The 14069-nt window shown below is 43.0% G+C and overlaps 1 protein-coding gene across 2 annotated transcripts in view; it reads left to right on the top strand.

Moving 5' to 3' along the window:
• LOC6554771 (tyrosine-protein phosphatase 99A) overlaps positions 1-14069 on the top strand; it is a 124446-nt gene that overhangs the window by 71198 nt on the left and 39179 nt on the right. The window lies entirely within an intron of this gene.

Below are 14069 nucleotides of genomic sequence, written 5' to 3'. Positions count from 1 at the left end.
GAAAAGCGCAGCAGGGCCAGCTGCATTTTGGCTCGCTGCAAAGCCAAAAATGATAAACCGCAAACCACTTAAAAAAGTTGCAGGCAACAGCAACGCAGCCAGGAAAAACTTTTCCTAAATAGACGAAATTAATGAGCAGCAACACGGGGGTAAAGGAAAATCCCTGCCGCCGGCTCAGATCAGATTCTCAGGATGCTGAGGATGCCCAGGACTCGAAGGACACGCAGGACTCGCAGGAACTTGCAACAAGCAAGCTTAGTCGCCGATAGCGCAGGATGAGCTCTTACAAATTTATCGATCCTGCTTGTGAAACTTATTTAAAAATTTATGATGGGAAATTGCTGAACTTTGAACTTAATATACAACTGCATCAGAGGATGGTCAGCATTCCACCTTGAAGCTGACCAATAATTGTGTCTAAAGCTGTGCAACAACTCAAATTTAGCTGCATGCACCTTGAAAAACATAAAGCCTCTCACTTTTGAGCCTTTAATGGGCAGTGCTTTAAGGGGCGTAGGTATTTTCTATTTCCATTGTTCCTCTGAACATCCTATTACTTTTAAAGACCCCGGACCCATATGAATATTGGCTTCTTGTTCGCAATCCCATTTCACCTTTGTGCTCTCCTTATCCTGCTCCACATCTCGGTCTCATAATGCGCACACATATCACTTTTGGGATGGGACTGACTGCGGCGGGTTTTCCATTCGGAAAATCAGGCTAATAAAACATTTGCAAGCAATCAGAAAGTTCCAGCGCCTTCTGCGATGGATGTCATTGCATGTCTGGGCCGCTTTCCTGTCTTCTGATTCCTCCTTTGGCCGCTGGCAGGCAAACTGTAATGCAAAATGAAAGCCCAAAGACGCTTTTCGCCCAGTTTTCCCGGCGCGCCTTCCATTTTCCACGAGTTGACGGGGCACTCGAAGCCGGGCCAGTCGCCTGCCAGAATGAAAACGAAATGAAAGTTGTCGGAAAGTTGTTGAAAATGGCATTCGGCGTTGACAAATAATTTCATATCATGTCTGCGCTTTTTTGGCAAAGGATACCCCATCCAGTCTCCGCCTTTGATTTCCCTTCATTTCGCTTTGTCTGTGGGATCAATTTCATTTGATTTTCGAGCGCCTTTTGGGGGACATGAGACTATGCAGCCGTGAGTCTATTAAAGGAACCAGACTGAGCTCTGTTACTGGTGTACTTTGCACTGGCAGACCATATTCATATCCTTTCTAAGGATGGAAGTATCCAAAGATGTTCGTAATATTTTGTTAGAAGCAGCTAATTGAAATAATAACTTTGGGACATCTGCCGTCGAATGGAAGTAAACATATTGAATGAAATTTTCGTGTGAACATTTTTGTCTCTGTGTATTCACCTGACATCTCCCTTTTCTACGAATCATCCTTGGAAAGTTCTCCTCTTTTTTTGACAAATTCCCTGCTCTCGCTGCGACACACGCTCAATCACTTTGGCCCGGGGCGGATTTTAAAGTCTTTAACTTTTCTTTTGACTTTTTGTATTTTGATCCGTTGGAGGGAAGAATCTTTTTTCCTGTTCGATTTCTTTCGCATCCTTTTTTTTGTCTGCAGTTCATAGTCAAAAGGATTGCAATAACAACAAGGACAAACAGGGCAGCCGGCAATCTTTTTGATGGCACCTCAGTATCGCACTGTGTGAGTGAGTGTGCATGTGTGTGCGTGGGCGGGCGGATGGGTATCTGTGCCAGTGTGGGCGTGGCAGCACTCAGGCGTGCGTGTCTGTCACCGTTCATGTTACTCTACGTACGGGAATGTGTATGTGTAGGTGTATGTTGGTGCGTTTTGGCCTGGGGGCTTTTGCCGCTTTTGGCTTCGGCAAAAGTGCAGAAAATTTGTGCAAGTTACGTGCTTGATTACATTTTTCCAAACTTTTTTCCCAGCCATTTTCCTCCGTTCCATTTCGGTCATTGACGGGTGTTCGATAAGGTTAAGGTTCGCCTAGTTTGGCCATCACATGTGCAGGCACTCGGAAAAAATAGGTGGTAAAAGTCACAGCATCACAGAAAAAAATACTAAGCATACACGCAATCATTGCTAGGTTTCTTCAATTTGAGCTCAAGCTATGAGTTATATTTTAAAGTTTCCTATTGGTAGACAACACGGTTTTTCAACGTGTAGTACTCAATCCATTTTTCAAATCCAATCCACTGGCATATCGATTAATGGATAATAGACCTGACACCTGGGCCTCTCACAATCGCAATCGCACACGGAAAGCTTTTAACAAATTGTGGTCGTGTATAATCGGCTTAAATTAAACAAATCTAAGCAATTAAGTGCAGAGCAGCCTTAAATCCCCAAAAAAACAAACGGAAAATGCAGGGCAAATCCGGCAATCAGAGGGCAAACAAAGTAATCAACCTAGGGCCAAGATTCCATGACATTTTGCCAGAGATCGGCTTAAATCACAATCTGAAATTTGCGACAAAATGGGTCAGGACAAAGGGACTGGCCGTAACGAAAGTGCCTCCGCCCCTTGAGCCTCCTCCTCATTTTAGCCTAAATGAAGGTTCTCCTATGATTAACTGACTTCTCCACTAGTTCGATTGGTTAATCAAGACGGAAATGAGTTAAGTTCTCCGCTTGCCGGGCGGAGTGTCGTACCACTGGGCGTATGATCTATTTCGTCGTGCAACTTGGCTGTGTTTTGGACACAGGACACACAACATGTTGCCGTCACGGCAGTCTCCTCCTGCTTCTGTTCACTCTGTAAAATTAGTTTTGCACTTTGTACATTGTCAGTGGCATTCTTTACATTTCTTGTTTGCCCCCAGCTCGGCATCCTTGCACTTCTGCCCCTCGATTCCTTGACTGCCCCGCTCCTGAACTTTCGGCAGCTCTAACTCAGTTAGCCTGCCCAGCTGCGGTCCGTGTGTGTCTGTCCTTGTATCCGTATCTGTGTCTGTGTCTGTGTCCGTCCATCGTCCTTGCAGCCGCATCTGTGTGGGTGTGAGCCACTCAACTTCAGCCTGTCATGTTGCACGTCGTCTCGGTGGGTGCACTGAAAAACATTGGTCCCTAAATCAACCAATTGATTGTTTAAATCATAACGATTAGTATTCAATCTCCAAATAAATATGTATAACATACTTTGTGTAATCAAGTCATTGAAGATGTCCTTTATATTGCTAGCTTTTAACTTTAAGAAACAACATTTTCTCTCAGTAATTTGCATTTTCGGGAGTCCAGGCTGCTCTGCATTAGTTTCCGCAGGCGACTTTCACGTGGTTAGTTTGCTGCCGCAGACAAAACTATGCACATTTAACGCTAAATGTGCCGGCTGCCACTCCTCCTTTCCAGCCTCCGCCCCCTTTTTCGTAAATCAGCTCTGGCCAAAGCTTTGAAATTTATTTAAATGCTCAAAAGCTCGTAATAAAAGAGACGTAGATTTATGCAGCCGGCTGGCAGATGGCAAGTGGAAAGTGCCAAGTGAGCCTGCAACCAAGTGGCAGCTAGTAGCAAGTAGGCAAAACATTTTGGCCAGGCCTAAAGCCCAAAGCCCAAGCCCAAAGCCTTAAGCCCATGTGTGTCTGGCACTGATTGCCGCAGAAATGTGTGTGGTTGTGTGAGGGGGTGTGTGCCATGCACACATGTGCATTGCACATTTTCATTTGCAGTTTTGGCCCACTCCCCACGCACTTAGCCAAATTGCAGTCGGCTTGGCTTCGCCTCGCTGTTTTGGCAAAATGTCTTCGCGCAGTCGCCATCGCAAAAGCGCTAAAACCGCATTTGCAAACTAACACCAGCTAGGAGCTCATATGCAGCATCCTCTTCCCGCCTTGCACCACGAATTTTCCCCCATTTTCCGCGAGCATTTTCCTTGGCTGCTGCAGCTTTTTGTGCGTTTTTAAAATGTAAATCCTCGGAAATTTTATGCACATTGTCGTTGTTTTTCTTGCTGCTGTTGCTGTCTGCTGGCTTATATAAAATTTTGTAAAATTGCATTTACACCACAAACACATTTGCATTTGAAATGCGCCCCTCGTTGTTGTAGCTGTTGCTGGTGGTGTTAGCCATGTTGTTGGTGGTATTACAACTACAAGAGCACCGATTGCAGGACAGCGGAAATGTTCTGGCCAAAAGGCGCACAGTGGGGCAAAAACCTCAAGAAAAATAAGTCGAAATTTTTGGTTTTAGCTTGGAAGATTCCCCCATTCAAACAACAAATGAATATTTGTTTTTTCATAAGAATCAACTGCACACATTACTGAATAGCCAGACAGAAATATGAGTCTATTTGGTGAACTCAAATGTTTGCCTTATTTTACTTGGCAAGTACAAAATGCAGCTCTAAATAAAATGCATTTTACGAATGTTTTCCGTTTAGTGCCATCGTTCATCTGGCCAAGTTGTAAGTTTTATATTTTTTTGAACATTTGTTTAGTCTGCTGCATTTCGTTGCAAACGCCTGGTAGCCTGGAAATCCTGTTTGCCCATATCCTTGGCACACAACATGTCGAGTTTTGCATCTCTAAGGCGGCAAGGACACCGCCAGGACTTAAATTCAACTCCCTTAGAAATTGCAGTCAAAGAGGCATTAATTGAATCAGAACGCTCATTTGTGGGGAAATTATATTGCCGCTTTTGATGTAGTTGAAGATAGAAAACCTTTGACACTCCACAAAGGCGAAAAGGGTGGATGTGGGGGGGCGAGAAAAGTGGAGAATGGGGCTTAGAAACTGGCGACGACTGAGAACTGTGATTACAGCTTAGGACGCAATTTAATTATAAATAGCGCCAATTAATCAGGGCTTTCTGGCTTGTTCGCCGGCCTTAAGCCGACACAATGACAACCTGCAATGGCCGAGAGTCCTGTCCTCTCCTGTCCTGTCCTATGCCGTCCGTGCTGTGCTGTCCTGGCCATTGTCTTCACCTATTTGCCAGCGAAATTCCCCGCTCCGGGCAGTCATCCTGATTTGCAGCCATTGTGGGGACCACGCCCAGCGTTTTGCATAACTTAAGCTCTTGCCAACGGGTTGTTCTGCCCTCCTTTCCTGCGTTAATTTGATTTAAGCATTTATGGCATGCGGTCGCTCGCCCAGCGGAATTTTCTGGCATAAGGTCAGGTTTTCGCACTTTTGGGGAGTGGCACTTCTGCGCAACATATTTGCAGGCCTTGGCAAGCAAAAATCCTTGAACAGCGCATTCTTGAAGCTAAGGCATAGGATATATTTAGGACAAGAATTCATAGCTCACATCGCTAGAAAACTGCACTGAAGTCCTAAATTTCAGTAGTTCCCATTTTCGTCGATTGTCTTCACGGTGTTTTGCATTTAACCCACAGCCTCTGTCAACTCTTTCGAAAAACACCGTCGAAAAGAAAAACATTTCGCAGCGAGCACACATCATACGACCTTCGCACATATTTCAAACCCAAAATTGCGACAACCGAGGGTGTTATACGTTGGAAAGTGCGCTTCCTACCGCCAATATAGACGGGAAATTCCTACTTTTTTTGGGTTTCTGGTTTCGCTTTTGGGACCATGCAGGTTCCATATGCGGTTCCACCTGCCTCGCGTAAAACGCATAAATTTTATTCAATTTCTGTCATTTCACGAAATGTATAAACACATCACGGCGCCTACAACGCGCCTGCCACGCCCCCAGAACCGCACACCGCACCTGGGCCGAGCATCGAACCAAAACCAGGCTCGCACCGAAACGAAAATCCAGCCAAACCAAACCAAACCAAAGACCAAACCGAACCAGAGGAGCACGGAACAGGCTTCCCTGCCTGCATTGTACATTTGCGGTTATGTGGGTTTTTTCGGGCCTGAAATACAGCCATGTTCAAGTTAATAACTCTGCTTTGGCTTGCGCTGCCACCTAAAAACTAACTTAAATAATCCTTAAAGTTCTGAAATTACTGTCCAGCTTTTCACACCAATTCTTCAATGTGCTCTTTGAGCAATCAACTTTTTCAACATTTTTTTTAAAAGTGGAAAATAAAACATTATCTTGCCCCAAACTGTGGAAACGTACATGTGTATATGTGACCGTTTAACCTGAGCGTTACGTATACGCCGCGTGTGCTGCATGGCCAAAAAGCACGCGCCCCAAATAATATTTTCATTTTTCTGCCACTCGAGCAGCGGAAAAGTATTTTGCGCTTAAAGAAGCGCCAGGAAGCGACAGCGGATGTGGCCCAAGGAATGCAAATAAAGCAGGAATAAAATAAGGAAAACACAGTCTTGAGCCGGCCACAAAGGATATGCCCTATAAGAAGCTGCCTGTCGAAGCCGCAGAGCCCAGGGAAAACGGATAACCCAGAAACCCAAGGAAGCCACCAACCAGTGGCAACCAAAGGGGCCGAGGGGACGAGGGGCCAAGGTGCCAGGGTGGGGGCCACTCGCTGCGAAGCCGGGCTAAGTAAATTTTCAAAACATTTTGCTCGTCGTTGCGCTTTTGTCGCATTAGCGTACGTGATAACGTCATGGAACAACGGCCCCAACAAAGGCGGAAAAAAACAACCAGCTAAGGAAGCCCATATGTATGCTAAGATCTAGAAGTGCCACGCACCCATAAGTATAGGTGTACACTGAACAAAATAGCTCAACTCTGTTGCAAATAGATACCAGCTGCCTGGAAACCAGCACTTCCGACCTCGCGAACTTTAAAATTTAAGTCATATTATATTATAAGGATAATATTAGTATCACATTTCTATAACTTCCAAAAATAGTCAAACAACTTTTCTTTATGTGTGTGTTTGCATCTGCTTATTTTGCAGACTCTGCTCTATTTTTTGTTATTTTCTCCTTCCTCGCCGAACGTATTGAATTTATTTTTGTAGTAGCTGAGGAACGCCTTCATGAATAAGATGGGGAAAAACAAGCACACCGAGGAGTCGAGAAATCCCGATATTATCGGCACAAACATAAACTTCAGCGCAAAAGTTTTAAAGTTGGGTGGAAAAAGAAATATTTTCGATTGCTGCTGGTAAAGCTGAAATGCTGCACAAATTTCAGCGAATTTTACCCATAATTGATGGCTTTGGTTAAGCTGAAAACCCATCGATGCCCCACTTCGAGCCACTTGACTGAAGCATTAGAAGAAAGTTGCCAAGCTGGGTGTGTGCACTATATGTACTATGTGCAGTGTGCGCAGTGTGTGTATGTATCGACAGTCGACGTTCCGCCACAAATCAATGTAAATGGCATGCATGCATTACTCATACGCAGTGTGGTGCGGGGCGCGAGGAAGGATTCGAAAACTTGCAGCTAATGATGCTTCAATTGCTGCTTCTTATGAGTTGCAAAACGTTGAATGAATGAGCGCCATTGCATTCAATGGCCCACGAGAGTGTGTTTTTCGCGCAGTGGAGGGAGCAGGGAGCAGGGAGCAGGGAGCCCAGGGATCCCAGGACCTTCAAGTGCAGCAGTCTAAGTAAAAGCCAGCAGTCGGAAAAGTGGGTGGGATGATGACGACGACTACGACGACGACGTCGCTGATAATGATGCATGCGGCAAATCAATTTTGTTGTATTATGCCAAAAGTGTGCACAAGTGCAGCTGCCGGGGGCTTGCGGAGGGGGCATAAACCATTTGGGTTGGGAAAAGTGCGGTGGAGAAAATCCTCAGCGGTGGGGCAGCATTAGCACTAAAGTTCCACCCAGACGCTCAGCTTTTATGTTGTGCCCTCCGCTCGCTGAATGATTTTCAGCTATTTTTTGTGTATTTTGTTTGGTTTGCCAGCGGGTTTTGCTTGCTTTTTATGTGTCACGCCCCCGCAGCAATGCCATTTTTGTGTCGTAATACTTTGGGGGCATGTGGCATGCTCTAACATCCTTCTACGCTCCACTTTTTTTCGCTCGAAGGTCCTTAAGCGACGCCTTATTCAAGGAGCTGCTCTATTGGATGTGTAACAAATGTTGCACTTTCTATACAGCTGAAGTTTTCTCGCTGTCGAATTAGTTACTTTGGCTAGAGCAAAATAAAAATCCATATATGGGAAAAGGATATTCGCTGCTTCGACATCCTTGAAACAAATTAATAACATCACACATTCTTTTGGGACTTATGCCCCAATGAGTTGTTAGTTATGATCGATTGATCTTTTCAAAGCTCATAATTGTTTACTAGAACTAAATACTTAGTCAGTATATTCATCACTATTGACTGAAGTTAAACTTTAAGCTACATGTTTGTAATTCATAAAAAACACTACGCATGTAATATTTTATAATGGATATTTTCGCTTGGAGCAATCCAAACAATTCAATCGTAATTAAAACAAATTCAGCGCACCATACCTGCAAAGTCTTAAAAAAATTTGCGTTTGCGTACAGAAACAAAACAAAAAATCAGAAATTATATTGACAAAGCAAAAGTGCAAACAATTTTATTAACCTTCGCATAAGTGCAGACAAAATATGTAAAACACACAAGCAAACGGCTCGATGAAAAATTAAATTTTTTATTATAGAATGCTGGCATGAAAATTGAATTGATGTCGTTCGATGTTGAGTTTCATGACCCTTAAACGACTTTATAATCGAGCATCAAACAAAAAGCAGCGAGAGTATAAAAAGCAAATCAGACCGCTTCTTCGATTTTTTGGACTCTGCCGAACTGTTACAACATTTTCATTTCAATCTTATTAAAATGTTACAGAGGGTGTCACTCCCTCCCCTCCTTTTGCGGGGAGCCTCAGCCACTGCGTTGGGCACAATTTGGTATTGAAATAAGTTTTTAAATTAATTTTTTGTTAGCTAAAGTTGGCCAACTGAGCTGAATGGCATCCGCTGCCCATTCGCAGTTTCCTTCCCCTCAGCGTTTTTTCTGCGAAGAGATTCTGAGGGAAATGGGCGTGTGAATGGACCAATTGTGTTCCATATTGATTGAATCGAGGGGACAGAGCCTGTGCCTGTGCCTCTGCCCCTGCCAGTGTGTATAAACAGCAATTGTTGGCTATTTGTTGCTGCAAAATTGAAAAACTTTGGCTACTGGTTCGGCCTGCTCGCCGCTGATTGACAGAAATGTTACGGGGCAGCAAAAAATTGCAATTAAATTATAATTGTTGCCTGACTGCCTCCTCATCGACGGGATTTATTTTGGGAAAAATGTAAAAAGCGTTCGGCTCGCCCCCAACAAGTATCTTACGGAAATTCCCAATGCCACAATTGCGTGTTTATTTATGAAAACGCTAGTAACGTGCCCCCAGTGCAGCAGAATGTGGCAGTGCAACCCCATTTTCCCAATTTCCCCTCCCGCCCCCCACAACCCCACTTGTCTGTTTGAATTTCGTGTGCATTTCATTTGCCACATTGTTGAAGCGCTTTTAAACCGAAACTATGAACTTTTCTCCCTTTTTGCGCACTAGCGCATAAATCACATAAACAACGTTCTCTGATTTCTCGCATATGATATTTGTGATTTCCGTAGAAGGAGATGGATAACCATGCAGTGGGTTCCTGAAAAAATTTCACAAAACCGTGGGGAAAAAACTATACAAACATCCAGTAGAACAAACAGAGCAAAACAAATAAAAGATTCAGATCCAGATACAGAACCGAACTGAAACTCCTCCGTGATGAGCAATAAAAATCAGAATACAATGAGACGACAGCTGAGTTATTACATTGCCTTTTTGGCCACGATTTGTTATGATTTCTCCTGAGCGCTCGCAACATTGCAATGCACTTTATGCTGCCATTAAAATATACTTTTTTCGGTTTTTTTTTCTCCAGCACAAGATGCGTCCTCCCTCGTCGAATGCATCTTGATTTTTCGCGTTGATAAAGTTGGCAGGAAAATAATTTAGAACCCCCGACATGTCAGACCCCCACACACAAGCTATGTAGTTTCATGTAATCCGGTAGCTCATTGCTTATATCTCACTGGCCATTTGCCATTTTTATTTCACTTGCCACACTTTTGCCACCGCCCAGTAAGCTACATTTTTCAATTTACTTGGGGACAGACTCAAACCTAGACCCACAAAAAAAATGAAAAACCCAGGCAGGCGGCAAAACTTCCGAGCTCTCTTCGACGTAAATTTACACATTTTTCTGCCACATTAAGCGGCCCAAGCTGGGCTGGTTTCACTTGAATTGGGTTGAGTTGGGTCGTGTTTCTGCTGGGAAATTCCCCAAAGTGCAATAAACATGCGCGGTACAGTGCCACACATTCGTATATCGACACTTTCGATGGCCTACTTAAATGCAAAGAGACAAAAATGGGAGAAATTGGATCTGGCCATTTCCCTTGAAGCATCGTTTTAAGCATTGAAATATGGCTTGGATATTTCGCCAATCAGCAAATTTAAAAGTCGCAAAATAATGTATCCTTAAATCACATTTTTGCATCTGAGACACTCATTGAGGCAAAGCTTTTGAAATTTTCAAATTTCGGATTAGGCTATGTGGCCAGATTTAAGCTTTAAATGCAGTGAAAAATCACTCAAATGGTTATCCATTTTTGAAACTCAATTAAAATAAAATCTATATAAAAAAATAAATAGTAGCTTATACACTTATTTTCTGTTTTACTTTCCATGTGCGCACTTTAAAAACTACGAGACACACATATTCTGGCCTCAATCTTCACGCGAAAGTTTGCTATTTATTCCAGCTTCCATCTATACAAGTTTATAAGTATATAGATCCATATATAGGAACATTCAGACTTCGTCTTGTTAAACACTCGACGGTTAAGGGCTGCACAAATATTTATTGTGTCATTGATTTTGCCGCTAAGCCGTCGACGGGATTCAGTTCAGTTCAGTTCAGTTCAATCGTCTATCGACTTTCGACTTTCCTTCGGGTACGTGGCCTTTCCTTTTCCCCATTTTCCTTTTCCATTTCCCATTTTCCGTATTTATCGAGAGCACTGCAGTCGGAAGCTACAGTGGGAAAGTGGCGGGGCAAATATTAAATATCACCCGACGAGGATAAGGAACAACAGAGGGAAAACGCAGTCAGCAGGACTTGCCAGCTGATTGGATGTGAAATTTAATTTCACACAATGCTATTGGATGGCATAAGAACACTCCCCACTCTAATAAGCTGCGGGGCTAAAGCTCTTAGAATGTATAAAAATATGCATCCGTAGGAATTTACACTTTTATTTGAGGTCGCTTAATTGCGCTGCAGGCTGAGAAAAAATGCATTGAAAATAGCTGACTTGATTGAGTTACACTTGTAGCATGTAGCATATCACCAAATTATTTGATGCAATATTATTGAAATACCAACACACTTGGCTCGTTAATTAATTAAAATTCCCTTCTCTCCTCCCATTGCAGGTAAGTCGATGCGTGCTGCAATTTATGCCCGGGTATGTCAATATATCAGCCAATAATTTGCCTATGACTTGTCAGTGGTTTAATTAAAATGAACTGCAGCATGAAGAGTGCACATATAGCCATATATGCATACACTCCGGTACATCCATGGGCGATGGAAATCCAATACAGGGTTTCACCAGCCGGACAGCCAATGGCGTGTAAATAAAACTAATCCAGAGTTGAGCGACCGCATAAATCAGCCGCAGATAGAAATGGTGCAAACTGGTCGTGGTATCAGGAATGGGTAGTGGGAAGTGGGAGTGGGCAGTTCGATCCAGTCAGGTGAATGTAATTATAAATCATCGGTGCTCAGCCACACAAATGCAATATAAAAAGGTAGCTGCAGGCCTAATTGGCTTGCCACGAGTGAGAATACACAATATGCATCAATAATTCATGAAATTAAATACGCTCCTTTCCGCAGGACGGGGCACTTGATAGACTCAACTCTTCTGACAGGTTCATATCACGTCACTCATACGCCCCGTTTCCTGCAGCTGTCACATAAAAAGCAGACGGCAATTTACATATTTATCCCCGTATTTGTTTAGACACACAGATGCACACACATGGCACTCTGACGAGCTGACAACATCATAATAATAAATTAAAATATATTAGCGCTTAATTAAAATTATCAATATACCCAGGCCACATCGCGATTTGTCACCGAGTTTGAGTTTCCCATCAGCGAACTCAACATATATGTATATCCTGCATTTTATCCCAGGCTCCAAACTCATAATTCACTGGGCATGTTTTTGCGGTCTGGCTTAAAAATAATAAATACTTTTCATCTAAATCCATATTTATTTAATGGCAATCGCGGGCCGCACAACACAATTAATTAAGTGCGGGGCTTTATTGTTTATTTAACGCCTCGGCTTCGCGGCCAGCCCACAGCCTTGTCTCATATGGGATTTTAAAATCGTGACAGGCGCTTAGCCAGGCGAAATATTTTCGAAAACATTCCATTTTATTTGGAGCGCATGAATGAAAAAGTGGCGCATAATGAAATATGAAAGTGAAGTTTAGCGCGCTGTGTTCAGGAATGCACAAAACGGTTTAATGAGTGGGGCTTTAAAATGGAACAACAGGGAAAACATCCATAATGCATTGAGTAACATTCATATTTAAAGATGTAGGGACACGTACAAAGCAAATCGAACGAACTTCCCTGGACATTTGCCAGCTCATTTTTCACCTTAGTCAACTAACTGCAAACAGGACTCGATTGCAGGACGCCCGGCATATCCGTACGTGAATATAAATCAATCAAGCTCCGAACTGCAGTCGCCACAGCCAGCCCTTCACAAGCAGGACTAATCGCAGTCCTGGCAACTGGATATGGGGATATGGGGATAGGGGTATATGTGGATATATGTGGATACATGGAGAGGTGATGTTGTAATGAGTGCCGAGGATCGATTTCCGTTTGCAATAACTCAGCTCGAAAAGGCGAAATCCAATCTATAGCATCCTGGTGGCTCCCAGAAGCTACGCACACCATTGCGGAGGTCCTTTACAAGTGTTTACAGTTATTAATCTGATTATATTTAACGTGCAGAGCCAGTGGCAGAAGGAGTTATCTACAAATACGGAATTTCCACGTTATCTGTGAGGAATTCCCCGTGCCCCCGCGCCCATGGCTTTCCCATTTTCCCTCTCGACTGGCGCACATTTCACTCGAAACTTTTCAAGTGCCCATATAAGTAATGACATATCAGTCTGACGACGTCGACTGTTCTTGGATGTGAGTGGGTGGTAGGTAGGCGGTGGGAAATGGGCGGGGTTGAAGGTTGAGTGCTCTGAGAAGCTGGCTTCTTGTCAGTCGTTTTGCCAATTGACAGGATGACAAGTGAGCAGCAGGAGAATTCCACTCGTACATACGGAAATATGTAAAGTTAAAACAACACAAAAAAAGACAGCAGCCAAAAAATGTTTGCTATAAAAAGTTTTCAGCTGCGACAACTTTTGCTTAACTTTTGCCAGCAAAATGTGCAATTCTCAGTGTGTTCACATATTTGTATCTATATCTATGTAGATGTACTATGCACTGCATGGAGAAAAATACATTCCAATTTCAATGCCGAACTGAAACTGCATTTATTTAGCAAGAATTAAATATCAATTTAAAATGTTACCCTAGCAGATCAAATTTCTCTTTAATTTGCAAAACTACTTCTCGAATGAAATTCCTTTTTTTTTTGCCTGTGCATTTGTATTTAATACATATACATTTTGAGCTTTGTTTGGTCCTGCGTGTCCTGCTTAAACTTGCCGGCAAGATTTAATTAATCAATTATAACGATAGCAAACTTTTTTCGACCAGCTGGTAACATGACAGCCGAAAAAGGAAGCCGGAAACCACAGATAAATCCAAATGTCACAAGCTCTTTAACAATTTAAACTAGAAAGACACAGACTACGTATATTTTTCGGGGCGTGGCACTTGCAAATTGATGCGTTCCGAAAATATAATAAATATGCATGCGACATTATTTATGTGACAGCTGTGATTCTTTTACGGACCTAGTTGCAATACACTTGGGCAAAATAAATCCAAATTAGAGACGGTTGCCAAATGCATTTATCAATTAATAGAGTGGGAGATTGAGAGCTTTGTGCCTTGGCCACAAAGGCTTTATTTAACTGACTTTGGTCACTGGTTACTGGCCTGGCTAAACCTTTTAGTTGATCAATCTCAACGGAAACCTCTTGACAATTAATTGAAAAACGGTTGGCATG

This window comes from Drosophila erecta, unplaced genomic scaffold, assembly GCF_003286155.1.
Source record: "Drosophila erecta strain 14021-0224.00,06,07 unplaced genomic scaffold, DereRS2 tig00000000-arrow-pilon, whole genome shotgun sequence".
In the NCBI taxonomy this organism is placed as follows: domain Eukaryota; kingdom Metazoa; phylum Arthropoda; class Insecta; order Diptera; family Drosophilidae; genus Drosophila; species Drosophila erecta.
This window is presented reverse-complemented; position numbering and strand designations above follow the sequence as displayed.